Genomic DNA, 6,584 nt, shown 5'->3' with positions numbered 1-6,584 from the left:
TTTTCAAAGCTTTCCTACCCTTAGGAAGTTCAACTAGCTCAAATGTGTTATTCTTTTTCAAAGAATTAATTTCTTCATGCATGGCCTCTACCCAACTATCTTTGTCTTTAAGAGTTTGCACATCATGAAAACTTTCCGGTTCACCGTCATTAGTGAGTAAAACATATTCAGAGCTAGGATACCTCATGGATGGTCGTCGTTCTCTAGTAGATCTCCTTAAAGGTTGATTTGCCACCTCTTGTAATGGGAGTTCCTCCCCCCGCTCAAGACCTGTCTCTGGCAAAACAACATCATTACTAGCATCATCTATAATCAACGGCTCAACAACATCCTCATGTTGCTCTTCTTGTTGTGAGGCACTCTCTTGTGTATCATCATCCATCATAGGAATTGGTTCAATATCTACTAGGTCACCATCTGAAGGGGTATTTGACCTTTCCGCCTTGTCAATGTCCTCAATGGTTTGGTCTTCGATGAACACTACGTCACGACTCCTAATAAGCTTCTTTCCCACAGGATCGTAACACCTATAACCAAAATCATCTTGACCATATCCAATAAAAATGCATTGTTTAGATTTAGCATCTAACTTTGATCTTTCATCCTTGGGTATATGCACAAAACACTTACACCCAAACACACGTAAATAATCATAAGAGACATCTTTACCATACCATACTCTATTTGGTACATCACCTTGCAATGCGGTAGTAGGAGATAAATTAATGATATGTGCAACAGTATTCAAAGCCTCACCCCAAAATGATTTAGGTAACCTTGCATCTGAGAGTAAGCACTTAACTCTTTCAACTAAGGTTCTATTCATTCTTTCGGCCAAACCATTTAATTGGGGAGTCTTAGGAGGGGTTCTTTGATGTTTGATACCTTGCTCTCGACAATACGCATCGAAAGATCCACAGTATTCGCCACCATTATCGCTACGAATACACTTCAGTTTCTTCCCTGTTTCTCTCTCAACAAAAACATGAAACTCTTTAAAAACATCAAAAACTTGATCTTTTGATTTCAACATTCGAACCCAGAGCTTCCTAGAATGATCATCAATGAAAGTAACGAAATAAAGTGCTCCACCCATTGACCTTACCTTCAAGGGTCCACACACATCAGAATGCACTAGATCGAGTATACCTTTTCGTCGAAGAGAAGAATGCTTAAAGGAAACCCTCTTAGCCTTCCCTGCCAAATAGTGATCACATGTATCTAACTTCACATCTTTTAAACCTGGTAGGACGTTCTTTTTTGCTAGAAAGTCAAGTCCCTTTTCACTAATATGGGACAATCTCTTATGCCACAATTTTGAAACATCTTGATTTTCAACTACATTGACAAAGTCAGTAGAGACAGAAGCTTGCAAAAGATATAAACCATTATGACAACATTTATTAGCTTTCGCAATAATCATAGAACCCTTACAAATTTTCCACTTACCATTTTGAGACGCATGACTATAACCCTCGTCATCTAATGTACCTGTGGAGATTAGATCCAACCTAATATCGGGCACGTGTCGTACTTGATGTAGAATCAACTTAGATCCCGTGTTGGTTTGCAAGCAAATGGTTCCTGTGCCGATTACCTTTGCGAATCCATCATTCCCCATCTTCACAACACCATAGTCACCTGGAGTGTAAGATGAGAAAAAATCCCTTCTGGACGTAACATGGTGGGAGGCACCACTATCAAGAACCCAAGTGGTTTCATGGCTACTTATGTTAACTTCATTGTAACTTGTACATACAACAAGTAAATCATTAGAGGAAGCAACATTAACAGAATCGATATTGTCATTCACATTTTTCTTATCTTTCATGTAGTTCGACACCTTATTTTCCTTCTTCCATTTGAAACAATATTTCTTTATGTGACCTGTCTTACCACAAAAATGACAAACTAAATCTTTATATTTAGACTTTGACTTACTTCTACTTCTACCTTTGTTGTTTCGGTCATCACTCCTCTTTTGGCTTCTTCCTCTATTTTCTGCAACGAAGGCGTCCATGTTTGATGTTGCTCCTTGCGTCCTTCGCCGAATTTCTTCATTTAGAATTCCACTCTTCACAAGTTCCATTGTCATGCCTTCCTTAGGAGCCGCACTAGCTAGAGTAACCCTAAATGTTTCCCATGACTCGGGAAGAGTATTTAGCAACCATAAAGAAAGAACTTCTTCTTCAAACTTTATACCCATGCTAGACAATTGATCAAAACATCCTTGAAACTCATTTAAATGATCTAAAACCGACTTATTTTCTTTATAAGTCAAATGCATTGCTTGTTTAAGTAAAAACAACTTATTGTTACCGGTTCTAGAAGCATATAAGGTTTCTAATTTATTCCACAAAGTCTTTGCATTTGTTTCATTCACAATATGATTCAAGACATTATCTCCTACCCATTGTCGAATGAAAGCACATACTTGTTCATTTTCAAAATCCCACTCCTCATTATTTTTCTTTTCGGGTTTAATTTTTGCAAATATAGGTAAATGCATATTTTTAACAAAAAGCAAATCTTTCATTTTTCCTTTCCATTTTTGATAGTTCGTGCCATTTAAAACAACCATTGTTGATGTGTTTGCCTCCATTTATAATCGAGCAAAAAAAACACAACCTCCGCTCTGATACCACTTGAAGAGGTATAGACACGTAAGAGTGTAACACGCGTCACGTTTTATGCTCGATTATAATGTAAAAGGAACACAACAACACACACACAATGACACAAAAAAGATTACACAAGATTTAACGTGGAAAAACCCTCAATGAGGGAAACAACCACGGGACAAAAGTCCAAAACCAATCCACTATCAAGAAAGAGATACAACACAAAGTACAAGTTCTACTTCTAGATATACTAGAAATATGTAGAGATATGTAGCATAATACTACCGACAAGAATGGTACAATAATCCAAAGGGATAAGACTATCTCTCAAGCATATAGTAGAAAAGAAGAGAGAAGAAAACCCGGATAAGAATGTCCACAAGTCGAAGTAGTAGCCGTGTAGATCTCACGTTGAGTAGCGGAGATGGAAAGAAGATTAAGAGTAGATGAGTCGAGCACCAAGCTTCACCAAGCTCCACCAAGCTTCACCAAGCTTCACCAAGCTTCACCAAGCTTCACCAAGCTTCACTAAGCTTCTCTATGCTTCACAATGCTTCACTCTCCTTCACGCTCTCATACTTTGTTCTCATCTCTTCCCATATATATATATATCTCCTTTCCACCTTCTCTTTGTCTCTCTCAAAACAAAAACGATCGTTTTGTTTTGTTTTACTCTTTATTATTATTATTACTATTATTATTTTCTTTCTTTACTCACTAAAAAACGTAACTTACATTTACCCTTTTAAAGAATAAAGTAAGGGTAATAATTACTAAAGAAACAAAACTTTTGTTTTGTTTCATATTACTATCTAATAATAATAATAATAAATGTTATTAAAAAAAAACAAAACAAAATAGTGACCGGATAATTAACAGTCCGGTCATGAGTTCTAGCGGCATGTAACCGGTTACGGAGCTATGCGTCGTCCGATCCGCCCATAGTGCATACGGAAGCATCTACGGCCAATCCTTCACCCTTCCATCGCATGCCTTTGCAAGTGCTTTGACAATCGGACTATGTCCTCGTTTGATCTTCCCATTGGCTTCTGGATTGTATGCCGTTGTCAGTGTTAACCGAACTCCATGTTTGGTGAAGAATTCCTTAGCTTTATCAGAGTCGAGTTCTCCCCGATCCGCAATCACTTGTCCTACGCACTCGTACCTACAAAACACCTCCTCCAAAAGAAATTGGCATACTGCAGAACATGTTTTCCTTCGTAGCGCCCGACCTTCTACTTGGTTTGTGAGATCTTCCCGAGCTAACACCAAGTACTTCTTTTGTCCAATCCCAGTTGGCATGGCTACAATATGGACCATCCATTTGAAGTTGATTGTTGGTGAGAATGTCGGATGTAACTCATCTCGGTGTCGAACTCCGGAGTAGATTTGACACTTCTCGCAGCTTTCCGTGAATTCCGCTATATCTTTGTACATGTTTTTCCACCAATATTTTTGTTTGATTTTCACAAAAGTTGACCATGTTCCTCGATGTCCAGCCCAATCGGATTCGTGAAATTCGGACATTATCCGGTTTCGTTGCTCTTTCGTCCCGACTACCCGAAGTGGTATGTCATCCGGTCTTTTCAGCTCCCTCCATATTAATCCATTTTTCAAGAAGAACTTTCGGACTTGCCGCTTCTTACTTCGGATCTCGGCTCTCTTCTCTTTATTGTCCGATGATTCCTCAATTTCTTGTAGCACTTTCCCAATCAGCAAGCTTTCTACCTCGTATTCTTCTTCCCGGAATTCTCAGATTACATTTACCCGGCATATGTGCTCCGAAGTAAAGTAGTCTTCAGAAACTTCTTCATTATCGGAATCGGTTATGTCATCTCCGAACCGCGCCCTTGATAGCATATCCGATACCGCGTTGTCTTTTCCGGAGATGTGTCGTACCTCCGAATTAAGCGACTTAACATATGCAATCCATCTTAGTATAGCCACATCCGGTATCGTGCAACACCGCATCATCCCGAGTATCGGAAGACAATCCATTTCGATCACTACTTCGGCTCCGATCAAATAATCTCGATCCAATTTGATTGCCAACACGATTCCCCATAATTCTCTTTTGACTTGTGAATATCCGCGTTGCCTTTCGTTGAGAACCTTTGCTCCGAATCGGATCGGATATCGTGAACCATCCGGATCGGTTTGATTGATGACCCATCCGATTCCGGTTGGACTTGTGTCAACCGTTACTATGATCGGTCGGTCATAGTTCGGCTTCTTTAGTGCTTTTGCCCTCCGTAGTGATTTCTTGAGCTTCTTCACGGCTTTGGTATGCTCCGGTTTCCATTCGAACTTCTTACCCTTCCGCAACAAGTGATAGAGTGGGTCCGCAATATGTGCATAGTGTGGAATCCATATGTGATAGAACGCACATGCTCCAAGAAACCTTCGGACTTCGGATTGTGACTCGCATACTTCTTTCATAGCTTGAATCGCATCGATCTTGGTTGGTGACGGTCTTCGGCCGTAGGGCCCACATAGATGTCCGACTACCAATATTTCTTCTTGCCCAAATGCCGATTTCTCACTAGAAAGTGTTAGGTGCACATCTTCTAATTTTCGAAGCACTTTCTCACAATCATGAATATGGTCGACTATGAACTTTTAGCATCCCCGATCATCCATAGTTTCATCCGGACAAGCCGCAAATAGATCTTCCGTTGCTTTAGTGGCCGCCCGGATCTTCCATCCATGATTGGTGTTAATAGGCCACTTCCCCTTCCGGTAGAACTCTTTGGACATCAAATTGATCTCCGATCCGTGATCAATCAATGCTAGCACGGGCTCTTTGATGTTGCCGATTCGGACCGGAGTCTCCGTAGTTGCACGCGCCCAGTGTGGCTTTGTATAGTGGGAATTCGGAATCTCGTCCTCCACTTCGGTGTCGTTCATCAGAACGGTATTTGCATTCACCATCGGCGCTTTTTCCTCCGTAGTTTGCCTTTTTCTTTTTACGAAATCCACAAGAAGATCATGGAACTCCTTTTTTGCTATTTCGAGTAGTTCCCGAAGTGAAAAATCTACCCGGCTGTCGAGGATTCTCTCCTCGAACACTTTCTTTATGTCCGTCCGTTGCTCGATGTTCAAAGCGAGTTTGAATGTCGGAATTGATTTTCCTTTCCCTCTTCCGTCGGAGTTCCAGCTCTCCGGTGTCTTCGATGGTCCGGTTGCATCCTTCGTGTGTCGCCGCTTCTTGTCCACATACACCTCATGTAATTGACATAGGGCGTATACGCTATTCTTATCGATGGGGCACTCCCATCCCGTAGCTTCCCGGATGCCTTCCGCGGTGCTTTGGATCTCGTTGGAGTCGGTTTTCTCGGTGTTTTCTAGCACTTCTGGCCAAAAAGACACCTTTGCTCCCGATGACTCCCCAACACGTATTCCCGCGGTTGTCGCTTTCCCATGTTTCGGTGAGGCCACTCTTGATAGTTATATCCTCTAGCAGCACTCCAAGATCCTTCCGGTCCCAGACGTCTACGGCTCGTAAGAACATGATAACTTTGTCCGGTGCAAGGATAGCTTGATCTCTCGCAGACAACCTCCCGAACTAACTTTCGAATGCCGAAAACACATCGAGGACCTTCATCCCCTTGTCCGGCGTTTCCACCCAATCCTCGAATCCTCTCCGCGTTGCCTTGGAGGAGTCCTCGATAGCGAACGTGGTCTTTAGCGCCTCTTCAAACGCTTCCCACGTTGGATTTTGTTGTCGTAGCCCGTGGATACTTCCTTGAAGGATGTCACTTGCAGTCCTTCTGAAATCCCGCACCGTATCATTTCCGCCTTGTAGTCCAGTCCCGAAGATAGCGTGATACGTCCTTTCCGTTGAATTGCCCGATCCGTTGCACGAGTTGCTCTACTGCCGCCGCTATCTCCGACATCGCACATTGTTCTTGAAGCATCCGCTTGAACATCATCATCATGTTGTTAGCCTCCGGTTGATTTTCC

The sequence above is a fragment of the Azolla caroliniana genome, unplaced genomic scaffold (assembly GCF_043228905.1).
Source record: "Azolla caroliniana isolate FFs.n. ecotype wild unplaced genomic scaffold, voAzoCaro1.0.p SCAF_10, whole genome shotgun sequence".
Lineage (NCBI taxonomy): Eukaryota > Viridiplantae > Streptophyta > Polypodiopsida > Salviniales > Salviniaceae > Azolla > Azolla caroliniana.
This window is presented reverse-complemented; position numbering follows the sequence as displayed.